This window comes from Gouania willdenowi, unplaced genomic scaffold (genome assembly GCF_900634775.1).
Source record: "Gouania willdenowi unplaced genomic scaffold, fGouWil2.1 scaffold_434_arrow_ctg1, whole genome shotgun sequence".
NCBI lineage: Eukaryota > Metazoa > Chordata > Actinopteri > Blenniiformes > Gobiesocidae > Gouania > Gouania willdenowi.
In genome coordinates, this window is record NW_021145195.1 from 443,742 (window position 1) to 458,405 (window position 14,664).

The 14,664-nt window shown below is 36.7% G+C and overlaps 1 non-coding gene across 1 annotated transcript; it reads left to right on the forward strand.

Moving 5' to 3' along the window:
* The first annotated feature begins 14,263 nt into the window (after window positions 1–14,263).
* On the forward strand, window positions 14,264–14,382 carry LOC114460417 (5S ribosomal RNA). The gene has a single exon (XR_003673636.1). It is a non-coding gene; the product is annotated as a 5S ribosomal RNA (ribosomal RNA).
* The last annotated feature ends 282 nt before the right edge of the window (window positions 14,383–14,664 follow it).

Sequence of the window (14,664 nt, forward strand, 5' to 3'; positions counted from 1 at the left end):
CCTCCTTGTCACGTTCACGTACACACGTACAAAATGTATCAAGATACACGATTATATATTTTTTTTATGTGTATGCATTGATATGGGCTCTCTAAACATTTTATATGACTGATAAAATAATATATTTACGTAGCATGACCATATGTTTACTTTCACGTCAGGTTTTGCGTGTAAAGTTAATTAGGATGCGCAGGTTTCCTACAGACTTTGAACGTCTCACTGTGATTACTTTAATTTACTGTAACTCCGCCAATAATTGCTCTATCGGGACAATTTATGTATTTTTCTGTTTTTTGGATTCATTTTGTTTTTTATGTCATTTTGTGTGTTCATCGAGTCATTCTGTAGCGTTTGCTGTTATTGTCATTTTTTTGTTGTCATTTTGTGGATATTTCTGTTTTTGTAGTCATTTTGTGTGCTTTGACCTTTGCTCAAGGTTATATTTAAGGTCAAGGTCAGTCTTCTGTTTTTCCTGCATTATATAACTTGTCAACAAATCCAGATACAGGTTGTTATTTTTGCCAATTGTTAATTGCCAAATACGTATTCGCCTTTCAAATACAGGTCTTGTCTAGTTTAAACTTATTTTTGTAGTCATTTTGTGTTTTTCTGTTTTGTTTTTTTTTGTGATTTCGTATGTCTTTGTAGTGGGTTGATTGGCTGATTTTTATTGTCATTTTGTGAATTTTTATTGTCCTTTTTTAAAGTTTTAGAGTCATTTTGTGTTGCTGTGGTTTATGTTATTTTGTAGAGTTACTTTGGGTCTGCACAAAATTATACTGAAGGCCACATGTGGCCCCTGAGCCACAAGTTGCCCTTGTCAGTGTTAGAAGCACTGTGGACCTTTTTTGTTTGACACTTTGAAACACTTTCTATTAAGAAACGTATATATAGTATCTCTCTCGTTGATGAGGTTCCTGTGTTTTTAGAATGAGACCCAAACATTTATTTTTTTATTTTTTTTTACAGAATCATTGCAAACCTTTGAGGATATAATGAGATCTGCTGTCATCTAGTGCATTTCATGAGAAATTACAGTATTTATAACAACAACAAAACCTACCAACAGGACTTTTGTGTTCTATTACTTGAAGGTGAAAAAAGATGTAGGTAAATTTGTGTGTCATCTTTCTTAATGTACATATCACAGCAGGATGAATGAAACTTGAAATAAACATATTCCTGTGAAAATATATTTTTGGCTAAAAAAAAAGGAAACATTTACAACTTTTTTTTTTTAAACACAGAAAAAATGTGTTACTGCGTATGAAATAAATCCTGAAACAGAAGAAATCCAACACAAAGTCAAATATGATAAATCAATAACTTTTTGGGCTCATTTGAAGTAAAAAGAAGCAAAACGGCACAAGTTTAAATTCTTAGTTTAAACTACATTAAACCATGTAAAGTTATTAAAAAATAAAATACCAAGACTAAAAGAAAATGATTTTTTTTAACAATCTAAACAGAACAAGAAACAAGCCTTTAATGCCATATTTTAAACCAACTAAATTATTTTAAACAAGCTAACAACAACTAACATCCTGAAGGGCTAAAGTGGCTTGATTATTTGAAAATGATATTTAAAAAAATACAGTAAAAAAATAATATTTACTCCTAATAGATGTTTCTGCTTTTGGTATTCATTTATTTACTAGTTTTTTTTTCTGTAAGAGCCCTTGAAACAACAAATATATAAGACAGAACATAAAACATCCTATAGTAGACTGAATATGAACATATACTGTATATATAAATATAAAACATAATCAGGGTTCCCACCAGGAATTGTTCACAGCATGGGGTAACATTTTGAAATGTACAACTCTTTGAGGGCCAAATTTAGTGAAGTAAAGCTTTGTTACTGCCTCACTTTAAAGCCTAAAGTTATTTGTTAGTATAAGGGTTAGAATCATATAAGTTTCTATCTCCTCCTACTCCTTTTTGAACATGTACAGGCTTCACGTGCAGGATTTTAATCATTTATTCTCACTTTGCTTTGTTTGATTGTTTTCTAAATTACTATTATTAGCATTTTCATTGTAGTAAATACACTGTTGTTTTGTTTATGTTCAAAATTAAATTAAATCAAATGAATTGGTGAGAGTTCATGGATGAATGTAGTTAGAGTTAAGCCTGGTATACGTACTCCACTAATAAATACTCACAGACACTGTATAGACAAGAAATAACATTTTATTATACTGTACAATATATATATGTATGTAGTTATGCTTAGCACACATAACTACACACATGAACGAGTGCATTCATTTATAAACCATTACATGTGTGCAGATGTCCACGTCACACCTACTGGGAGAGCACTGGGAACCATTAGATTGTAAAGGATCAATAAATAATCATGAACCATGACAAAAACCTGGTGTAAAATAATAGTAATAGTCAATAATAATACATTAGCAATTTATTGATGGAAATTGGCTCAAGTTAAGCCAAAAAAATGCATGAAATTTGGGTTGGGATGTATGCATCATACTGTTGAGAAAAGGAAAAATCTAAATGTCATATTCCATAAATCATCTTCTCCATGTGTGAGCTGTGTCAGTCTGTACGAAGAACTGATGAAGAAACATCCCAGTGATGAAGATGAGCTTGGATTCAGATGGAAAGTGAGTTGAAAATTCAACAGTTTTTTGTAGAAAGTTGAAACCAAAGCAGTCTGTGTAAACACTGCAGTGCTGGTGACGAACATCTGGAACTGTTGGATTCTCCTCTGAAGCAAAACAAGACAATTGACAGTCATTAGTATCAAAATCATCTTTATTTTTACATTAAACACGTATTCAGATTCTTTCTGTGTAAATGAGAGGCTTTACTTACATTGATTGTTTTGGTGAATAGAAGTCTTTCTGTCCTCTGGTAATGTTTCCTCCTCAGGATGCTGTGGATGCTGGTGCTCCTGTCTGACATTTTACAGGCATTAGTATAGCGTAATGTCTCCATATTATTTTTTATTAAACGTGTAGTATTTTTGCTTACATTGTTTTGGTGAATAGAAGTCTTTCTGTCCCCTGTTGATGTTTCCTCAGGATGCTGTGGATACTGGTGCTCCTGTCCTCCATCTTCATCATCCTCCTCCTCCATCAGTGGATGCTGTTGTTCCAGTCCAACATTTTACAGGCATTAGTATAAAATCACCTCTATTTTTACATTAAACATTACTTCAGTGTCTTTCTGTGCTAATGAGAGACTTTACTTACATTAATTGTTTTGCTTTCTGTTGATGTTTCCTCCTCAAGCAGCTGTGGATGCTGGTGCTCCTGTTTAACATTTTACAAGCATTATTATAAAGTCAAGTTTATTTTTACAGTAAAGGTGTGTTCAGTATTTTTACTTACATTGTTGTGGTTGATAAAGAAGTCTTCTTTAGTCTCTGTCCTCTGTTGATGTCTCCTCCTGTCCTCACTTGCTGGGATTAAAAAGGTTATCTCTAATTTTTAACTCTAACCTAACTCAACCTAATATATTATGCATGTTTTCATAACAGTGACAGGACAACCACTCCAACTGTGGCCTGTCATAAAGAAACAAAAAATAAAATCCTTACCATTAAAAAAGTCCCGGTACCAGTCGTTGCCTGGGACATCAGTCGTCTCGCAAGACGCAAAGGCCAACTTACCTGAAACAAGGAAGCCGGGTACAAACGGGGAACTCTGCTCATAGATGGAGAGGAGCAGGAAAAGGAAAAGTACAGATGACTCTAAGATGAGTCAGAGCTGTCGTCCCGTCTCGGCCTCTTCGTCCCAGGCTCACAGTGACTGTCAGAGTCGGACGATGCAGGTTCCTCAGAACCGTCTACGTACCTCTTCCTGGAGACACTGCGTCCAAGTGGTGACTCCTGGGAATACTCACCTTCAGAGTCACTGGAGGCTGAGCAAGCAGACTCCTCAGGGGTCTCCCAGCCAGGGGTCACCTCGTCGAAGTAGAACGCAGTCCACTCAGGAAGCTCCTCCTCAGGGGCGTCTGTGTCTTCTGGTTCTTCAAGGTCTTCTGGTTCTTCAAGGTCTTCTGGTTCTTCAAGGTCTTCTGCTGCTTCTGGAGTCAAGTACCAGGTCGGGAGCAAACCCAGAAGTTCGGCCCAGCCTGGGACCAAACCCGGAGGTTCTGCCCAGTCTGGGACCGAACCCGGAGGTTCAGGCAAACCTGGGACCAAACCCGGAGGTCCTGCCCAGCTCTGGACCCAGCCTTGCGTTCCAGCGCTGTCAGGGAAAAAACCTATAACTAAAAAGTAATTTAATGAATAAAGAAATAGGTTAGTATACAGTGATTTAAAAATATATATAATTTCATCACATTACAAATATCAAATCTTTAGATTAAACATTACCAACATTATTAAAATGAATCACAGAAAAATTCAAACACAAACAATGCAAACTACATTTCACCCAGTCTAACTGAACATCACTGGCTGCTAAAAATAAACAAAAACACACAAAAAACAATCAATTTTCTAATATTTATAAAGTATGAAATAAAATACACATTTCTAATCAAATCTACCTCAGATCAGGACTTAAATATTTTTTTACTTTTTCACTAAATACACCTCTGCAGCCCAAACGCTCACTTCAGAGTAAAATTATCACTAAATCTATCAGCATTTCTTAATTTTCATTGAGTTAACACAGTTTTCTGAAGGCCTATACATGTTTATTTTGAATTATTCGACCGTTTTTAAACCTAAACCTGTGTAAAGTTTAAACCAAACGTCTCAGGCCACAAACCTAATTTAAAGACACAAACCTCACGATTAAATGATACAATGTTTAGGCTCCATCATGTTTAATGCTAATGATTAAAGTAGGTTTATCAGATGAGAATAATTCAACGTGACTTACACTCTGGACACTCTGCCATGCGTGGCCCCATGGTCTCCTCCTGGTCTTAACTTGTCCTCTGGTTTGAAGTCTTTCTCTGTCTGGTACTGGTCTGAAGTCCTGGTCTGGTTCTGGTTTTGTAGGAGTCTCTAAAGAGACTTTTCTGTTGGTCTGGTAAACGTTTTCTCTGCTCAAAGCTCTCCGCACGTCTGTCTCCGTCTCTCGCTGCTCGCAGAGTAACTGAAAATCAGCAGGTGATTTTTAAATAACGCCTCCTCCTTGTCACGTTCACGTACACACGTACAAAATGTATCAAGATACACGAATATATATTTTTTTATGTGTATGCATTGATATGGGCTCTCTAAACGTTTTATATGACTGATAAAATAATATATTTACGTAGCATGACCATATATTTACTTTCACGTCAGGTTTTGCGCGTAAAGTTAATTAGGATGCGCAGGTTTCCTACGGACTATGAACGTCTCACTGTGATTACTTTAATTTACTGTAACTCCGCCAATACTTGCTCCATCGGGACAAATCGAACAATTTTTGAACGCAAAAAAGTTTCTATTTGGAGTTTTTAGTTACTTGTTATTATCTTAATGCTGAACCCAAATATTACACTGTTGAGGCCACTTTAAAGGGAAAATACTATGTGAGTTAATTAGGTTTTAGATTGTTTGAGGTAAGATCACGAGCAGTTAGCATAAAGGCTGTCAAAAATTCAATTACTAGTGAATTACGACAAAAAAAAACAAAAAGAAAAACACACACACAAACACATATTTCAGCTAGACAGCATGAAGACGTAGGTAATTTAATTTTTACAATCATTTATTGGCTCCTCAAGTGACAATGCTCTTGCTAGGCTATTGGTATTGCAAGGCTAATGCTAATGATAGTCAATGTTAATGCTAGGCTAATGCTATTATTATTATTATTATTATTATTATTATTATTATTATTATTATTAATAATAATAATAATACATTTTATTTATATAGCGCTTTTTCTGTGCTCAAAGACGTTTTACAGGGATAAAAAACGCAGTGCGTAAACAATAGGTAAAAATACTGAGGCATAGAAGCAAAAGTAAAAAGACAATGTAATAAACAATAGATAAACTACAAGATAAAATGGCTACACATTAAAAGCAAGTCCAGAATAAGTGTGTTTAGAGGTGTTTTCTGAAGGTGAAAAGGTCCATGTGTAGCCTATGTGGTCTTATTGATCGATTTCACCAAAATCCTGTGGCCTTGATTAAAAAAAAAGGTGTATTTGGTTTTATGGTTTTATTTTGAAATGTTTTATCTGAAGACTTTTATTTTGGCGGTGACTCTACTTCCTGTGAGTTCGTGGGTCCTACCTTAGTTCTGTGAGGAAGCAGTCAGGAGGTAAGCAGCTGTATCAGCTCCCCTGGTTGAAATGTTAGTTTTCAACAAATACTTTATTTAGGTTATATTTTAACATTTTTTATATTTTATAAGGCCTTTGCCATCATTTATGTTAGCAGTTTATGGGTGAAATTGCGTTTTTTAATGTTAGTCCAGCACTTAGAAAAGTTTCCTGTTAGCACGTGTATGTAAGCTCACTAGTGCAGTCTCACATGTCTGTGGCACCTCTTCCTTTGTTTTTTTTGCAGATTTCTGTGGGATGTGAAATGTGGAGTGGCTGTACTGATGTTATTTTGTTTCACACAGTAAATCACCTTCCGGAATGGCAAACCCCTGTGTGTGGCTCAGCTCATTAATTCATTCATTCAACACAACAGACAACAGAAATGCACAAAACTACATAAAAAAAAAAACGAAACACAAAATGACTCCAGAATAACACTACAATGGCAACAACAAACAATAATTAAAACAAAAAATACAAAAATGAGTAAAAAAACCCCAACACATTCATCATGCGCATGTCTCATAGAATTAAACCAGGGAAATTGCACATGTTATTTTACTTTGCACCTGCAAATAAGCCCCTTAATAATACGACAGAGTATGTTATTATTATGCCCGTAATTGGCAACTCTCCTTAAGCGCCCACTATATGAATGCATACTTCCTACAGGCACAGTACGAGTTCTTTAAATTATTATTAGTGTTATTATATGTAATTCATTCATTTCCTCATTTGAAAAAAAATTATTTTCTAAAAAAAAAATAGCACATGAAAAGCAAAAATAACTCCATTAGTGTTTTTACTGTTGCTGAATCTTGTTTCATTTATCTGATAATGAGTTACATAAAGTTATTATTGATAAATATTTCTCTGATTTCCTATAATTGAACCAGATCAATCTGATGATTTAATCATTCAGTATATTTAGGTGTAATAATCTCAATAGTTACATTAATCTAATGGGACCAGCTTTGTCTGTGAACACGTGAAATATAATTAAAAAATATTGCGTTTCACAAATTGGGACAGATTAATAGTGACATTAGTATTCATGCTAACATTTATTTCACACAACATGTGACATGTTAGTTTTTTTCCTTCCATATGTGATACTCACAAAATGAGTGTTTTGTTGAGATGTTTTTATTTTGGTTTCCTTCCCATGCAAAGTCAATTTAAGTTTATTGTTGTTGCAATGTTTCATTTTTCTTTACCATGTCATGCTGTGAAACGGACACTAGATGGCGACACTAACCTGAAACGTAAGCGGTGCGCACCGGACGTGCCTCATAATCCAACTGAATGGAGAAAGAGTCACATGTGTCCGGCTTTGCTGTGTCTTCCCTACACTTACAGGTTAGTTTCTCACCTTTTATGTGAGTACAGGTGTTTAAAACATAATAGGGTGCTCCAGTGATAAGTTGCCTGTTAGCTAAAATGTGTGTAGAAATGTAAGTTTCATGCTAAGTGACGAGGAGAGTTAGCAAAAAGGCGGTCGACACCGTAGTAAGTGTGTACTTGACCTATTTCTATTGGCTCCTGGTCATTTGTGGGTTGTTTTGTGGGACAATAATGTGTTTGTAGTTTTATCTTTATGTGTGAAATATGATGTGTGAGTGCAATACATTGTTTGGTTGTTTAAGCTAATGCTAATGTAGGGATACAAATGTGCTACAACTGAAGCCTAGGTTTAGGGCCTGTACTTAAACTGAGACTGTTGGTGTGGTTAGAGTTCTTGGGTTTGGTGACAAGCCAGGAGTTAGTCATGTTTCTGATTGTTAATAAGTTGGTTAGTTAATGGTGTGTGTGTAAATCAATAACTGCATGTCAGGTTATTCTATTTCATTAAGTAAATACTTAAAATATGTTTAGTTATGACAAAATGTACTCTCTTAATTAAGAGGTTAAAAACAAGGTGTTTAAACAAGAATATATAAATGATTGGTGATACAGTTCGATGACATGATTGTGAAGAAATATGTTGATTTTTGGTTTTGTACTGAATTTCATATTTTTGTGAAAATATGTAAAATGGTCATTTTGTGTAAACAATAACATCTGTGGTTATAACAGTGCTTCATTGCAAGCAGAAATAATAAGAATAATTCATAAATGCAGAAAGGGGTTTATTTGAATGTGTAAATAAATGTAATCCAATTGAATGGAGAAAGAGTCACATGTGTCAGGCTTTGCTGTGTCTTCCCTACACTTACAGCACTCCGCTCAGGAGAATTATCTATACATCTGCTAGCGGAGACCAGACCGGGACCCGCTACACATACAAGTGTTAAATCTGACCATTAACAAATCGGTGGCTGTCTGTGGTTTTATGACAGTAAGAAGTGTTCTTTTTATTTGGTCTGTTCCTTATTTGGAGTGGTTAGCATTAGCTCTTAGCCCAGTCTGTGTGTCGGTGTGTTAGCTTAGCATAGTTAGCTTTAGTTGAGTTTCCAGTTCATAATCGTTGCTACAGGTTCATCTCTGTCCCCATGTTTGTGGAAGTTTGGGTGGACATGACGGAGGAACTTGAATGTGTTCCCTTTGTTGGATGGTTGTCTGGTTTTAACCAAGTAGCGGTCCATGATGTATCGCAGCACGGCAGCTTCAGGTAGCCGTGACGATCACCTCACACACAGACAGACAGACAGACAGACGGCGGTGTGTGAAGGGGGCGGTGGCGGTGCACGTCAGAGCTTCCTTAAACAATGTTCCGCTCCAGAAAATAATAAGTTGGCAACAAACAAGGACAGTTTTGTCTCGTGGAACACGTGTTTTTTTTGGTAATTTTTAGCTAAATTGAGGGACAAATGGCCCGTGGCCTTCGCTAATTTCCGACATGGGAATTTATCGTTTATATAGTGAGATGACAAATTCTTACCGGTGAGAATATTTTTGATGATAAATTATAAACGATAAAATATCACACATTCCTAGTTTACAATGACTTAAACTTTGTTATTCTTGCCGTATATCACGTGACTCTACACACACACTCTATTGGCTGATCCCAACAACAGCTCTAGGTAAAGTTCAATATCAACAAGGAAATTGTAAAACAATTACACCACAAATACAGTAATAAAATAAATGTGAGAGGGATTCTGGTTCATTATTACAAAAGCTGCATTTATTGTCGGTGTCTAAAAGTTTGGAGAAATACAAATTGGATGGAAAAATGTTGTGTAAGATTTTAATAAGATTTTCTTTAATCCTGTTATTAAAACAAAATTTGTAAGGCAGTGTCCAAGCCTTTTCTCAATTAATGTTTGTAAAAATGTTTCCCCAAAAGGCCTTTTTTCTTGGAGATATTTTCCTCTTTTCATGAAATGTATTCCGTATATGTTTGTTTGTGCACTTTCAGTCCATGATATTTAAACCATTTACCATTAGAAGACGTTCCACTCTTAGGGTTTCTTGAAACTGAAGATGACTTTTCATTAAAAGGAATAAATCAGGAATAACTTTGGTTACAATGTTAAATTCTTTGCTAGTAACAGGGAATGATTTGATTAGGAGGAAACGCTTATAGCTTAGTAATGCTCCTTCAGAGTCAAAGAGATCACTTATAGAAATAACACCTCAATCAACCCAGTTTTGTCTAAATATTGTTTTCCTTTTGATCGTAATGTTTTCATTATTCCAAATTATAGATTTGTGTTGGGAGAAATTGTGAGAGTAACATATTTTCCAAGCTTGAGGAGCCTGTTGATAAAATTTACATAATTGTAATGTTAATTTCGGCTATAATTACAAGTGAGTAGAAAACGAAGACCACCAAGGTTGTTAAATATATTATTTGGAATAAAATACCAGATAGACTTAGGAGCTTTGAGAAATATAGTTCAAATCAACAAAATTTAACAGTTCAAAACCCCCTTCTTTCCTGGATCCTGACAGTTTATCTTTTTTTATATCGTGCTTTTTATTTTTTCAAGTAAAGTTGAAAAATATTTTGTTCATTTCTTTAGACCAGTGATCCTCACTATTTTTTTCACAAGAGCCACATTGGCAGTGCAAAATCAAAAGGCGAGCCACTTTTACGACAACATACTAAGTCACCTTTGCAAATGTAAATTGGACATCCCACAAAAAAGAAATAACACGGCCAATACATTTTCATTTAAGACCAGATTTATTTTAATACTGGGATGAGCGGAAGCTGGCATGCATGCCCTTGACTTTATTCATGTTATATTTGTAGTTTGTAGGATAAGCTGCTCCACCTCTCTTGGAGTTCCTTGGCTGGGCCTCTTCTTTGCTCTTTTTCCTTAAAAATAAACAAATACATTATATATATATAAATAGCTTATCAAGTCACTGTTACTTAAATAAGATCATAGATATATTTTAATTAAACATTAAATGAGGTAATGATCAACATTGTCATCACTGATATACCAAGCATTTATAGATACATTTTATTTATAACAGAATGCAAAACAACTTCTGTCATGTTCATATCAGATGGTTTGGCTGCACTTGTTTCTGCAGGAGATGCTGCTGTAGCACCATCACCATCATCTTCTCCCTGAACACTATCTGTTCCCTGTCCTTCTCCATCACTCATCTGATTGTTTACCTCTGAGTGACAGCAAACAATATATGAAACACATTACTATACATTTTAAATCATTTTACTAGATTTAGATCCCCCACTAGAAAAAGCCCTGTGATGCATAAAGGCCTGAATATGGTATATATTTCTACATGTCTGCACTGATAAACAAACCTCCAGTCTCTGATGGTTGACCATACTTTGCAGTCCTGTCTTCCTCAACCCCCTGCCCCATGTTGCTGCTTGTCTCTCGCGGTAAAAGAAAGGGGTCAACAAAGGACATGACAACAGGGTATTTCCACCGTTTGAAAATAGCTGGTGTTAGCGGCTAATGCTATCATTAGCTAATGCTATCCTCGCTCACTGCCGACTTTCAAAGATGAAAACTACAGAGAGAACATTTACCTGCTGCTCCACCTCCTCGCTGATTCTCCTCCACACCAAATCCTTCCTTGTCCTGGTCCCGGTTAAAATAACAGGCCGTGTCATACAGCTCCCTGTGGTCACACACCGCTACGATTAGCTTCTCCTCAATGGTTGAACGGGTGAAAATACTGGTTTCCGTGTTGCCTGCCTGACGTCATTGCCAACAAGGACTCTGATTGGCTTTCGCGCCTGCGCGTCACGCGAAACAGCCGCTGGAGTTCAATATTTTCAACTCAAGCGAACGGCGAATATCACGAAAATCGGGAGCGCGCTTGCAGCAGCCTTCGCTTTCCACGCGCGAAACAGTCCGTGCCGCCCCACCGGCGAATAATTCGCCTCCCAGCGCGTCTAAACCATTGACTTTGCATGTAATCTGTTCGCTTGTGCCGCAGAAACCGCGTTTGGTGTAAACGCAGCATAAGTCCATTGTTGCATTGTCGGTAAACAGTGGAGAGGATGCATTCAAAGGCAAATGGGCATTGTGAAACTGTAAGCTACCATGCAAGCCGCCAATTATAGCGTAACGAGCCGCATGTGGCTCGCGAGCCGCGCAATGAGTAACTGTGCTTTAGACGTTGATTCCTGAACAAAGAGAGATCAAGCAGGATATATTAGTCTAGAGATACCTTCAGCTTTCATTAAGAGAATTCTTCCAAACAATGTCAAATCACGTTGGAGCCACATGTTCATAATATTTTGTGTTTTCTTAAGTCGTGGAAGAAAGTTTTGTTGTTGTCTAGTTTTCACGTTTTTTGTGATTGACAGTTTTCTTGAATGGTATATTACATACACTCTCACTATCTGAGGTGGCGGTTGCCGGTCGCCCGTGCACCGGTGGGGGGCTTTGCCCCGTGGCTTGCGCTGTCTGGTGGGGGGCGGGGCCTGGGCTGCTGTTCTTGCGCCGGCTGGGGCTGTGCAGTCCTGCTGGGCTGTAGCCGGTTTGTGGGCTGTGATGTGGTGACACCCCCAACGGGGGCTTGGCCCAGGGGCTAGGGCTCATTGCGCGGGCAGCATCGAGAAAAGACGATCTGGCACTCTCTGGGGTGCTCGGTCGGTGCACCTGGGGGCCAGAGGTGCGACTTGGTGCCCAAGGCAGCTATGGCCATGGTCGTCGTCCCTGGGGGGGGGAGGGGGGGGCTGCTCTCTCTGCTGCTTCTGTTCCGGGTCCTTCTGGCCTGGTGTCCGGTCCCTGTTGGCTTTTAGGTACTAAAAACTTTTTTTCTCACATCTTCAGTGGTTTCATTGAGGGATTCTGGGAGGTTCAAAAGCTTCAGGTTCCAACGTCAACTGTACTGTTCAGTTTCTTCAATTGTTTTAATCTTGCTCCAGGAGGTGTTGATTCATCACATGCATTTTGTCATTAGTTGTCTTTGTCACATTCTTGTATGGCATTATAGAAATACTTTCCTGTTTAAGTTTGTCGTATCTTCTATTGAGTATACAGCATCAGTGCCCAAAACATTCCGGAGCTCAGGCGAAACGATGCGCACCGAACGCTATCTTGGCTTCCCCCCTTGTTTTGTGTTGTTGTATAACAAGTTAACAGTCAGGATATGACATGTGTGAATTGAAGTTTCTTCTTCTTTTTGGGATTTATTGGCAGTTTGCACTCAGGTGCATTACCGCCATCCACTGGTTACAAAACTGACCGAAAGACTGATTTTTATTAGTCCGGACTCAAAACGCCACTCACTTTGTTCTTCTTCTTCTGATGAGACGCTCAGAGCCCTTTTTTCTTTTTTTAAATGGATCCCAGGGGCCCACCTCTATTTCTGTAAATTTCCAAATTTATGGGGAAATAGTTTTGTGATATATCGATTCAAAGGCAATTGAACATAGATTAGGATTTTATGTTGCACAATTTGGTGCTCTAAGTTTTGCTCGCTTCGAATTCAAATGTCTGAAAAACAGGAAATGAAAAAAAGACCATTTGAAAAACAATAGTAATATTAAAATTACAAAAATTGGATTTTTATTTCAATTTAACAATTAATTTTCTAATGATTTAATTTTTATAATAGTAATATCTTGAAAAATTATAAAAATAATATTTTTTTAATTATCATTTTATTATAAAAAATGTTAACTGTATTTTTTAATCTAAATTTATGTTTGAGGACGTGTACTTATAGATTGCAATTCATTGAGATTGTGTGATGGTGTTTTAATTTGAAAATGAATAGTAATCTAAACAATTATAAATGTAGTATTTTTTTTTCCCTTTTATAATGAATTAACTATTTGATGATTACATTTGTATACTTTATTTCCTATTAAGTTACATTTATATTCAAGGGCATAAAAGTCTAAAATAAAGTTGTACGAATTTGCGTGATGGTGTTTTAATTTGAAAATGAATATTAATCTAAAAACTTACAAAAAATATTATTTAATTATTATGTATTCTATTAATTAACTATTTAATTATCAATGTTTTCTACTGTATTTTTGAACTAAATTTGTTTGAGGAAGTGAACGTATTGAATAAAGTTTTTTGAAATTGTGTTTTGTTTTGAAAACGAATAATAATCTAAAAAAATACAAATATAGTATTTTTATTTTTAGTTAAAAATTAAATATTTATTGATTTCATTTTTACGCCACTTTTTGTTTTTTAACTACAGTTATATTTGAGGCAGTGAACATATAGAATACAGTTGTTTGAGAATGTGTGATGGTGTTTAAATTTAAAAAAAAAAAATAGTATCTTAAAAATGACAAAAAAAATAAACAAAAATGTTTTTAACCAGCATTTTTTAAATGTTTATTTATTTATTTTTTTCAATTACTAGACATTCCAGGCCACCACGCGTGGGTACACGGCCCCAAGGTTGAAAAACACAGGCGTACAGTTTGATCAGTGCAGAGGGAAGGTGGAGGAAGCAGCAGCAATTGTGAGCGCAGGCGCACTTTGTGTGAGGGAGCAAGGCAGCGTCTGCAAAGGATCAATGTGAACCGTGCCACAGACACACAGCACAGCTGTGGGTTAAACGGAGCTAGAAGTAGGCCTTTAGCGGCTGCTTCTCTCGCTTACGGCCATACCACCCTGAAAACGCCCGATCTCGTCTGATCTCGGAAGCTACGCAGGGTCGGGCCTGGTTAGTACTTGGATGGGAGACCGCCTGGGAATACCAGGTGCTGTAAGTTTTGCTCGCTTCGAATTCAAACCTCCACAGGGGAGCGCCATCACCACTTTACTCCAAAAAATCTTTTTATCAGCGTTATTTTCAACGCACGCATGCACAAAATATATTTACACGTCACCCATTATAGCAGACATGGGCAACTGGTGGCCCACGGACTGACTTTGTGCACCCCCCAACAGTAAGCTTCACAAAATGATCCAGAAAATATTTCACAAAACAACTCCAAAACATACAAAATCACTATGACGTACACAAAATGGAAGGCAAAAATATACAGAAGGAC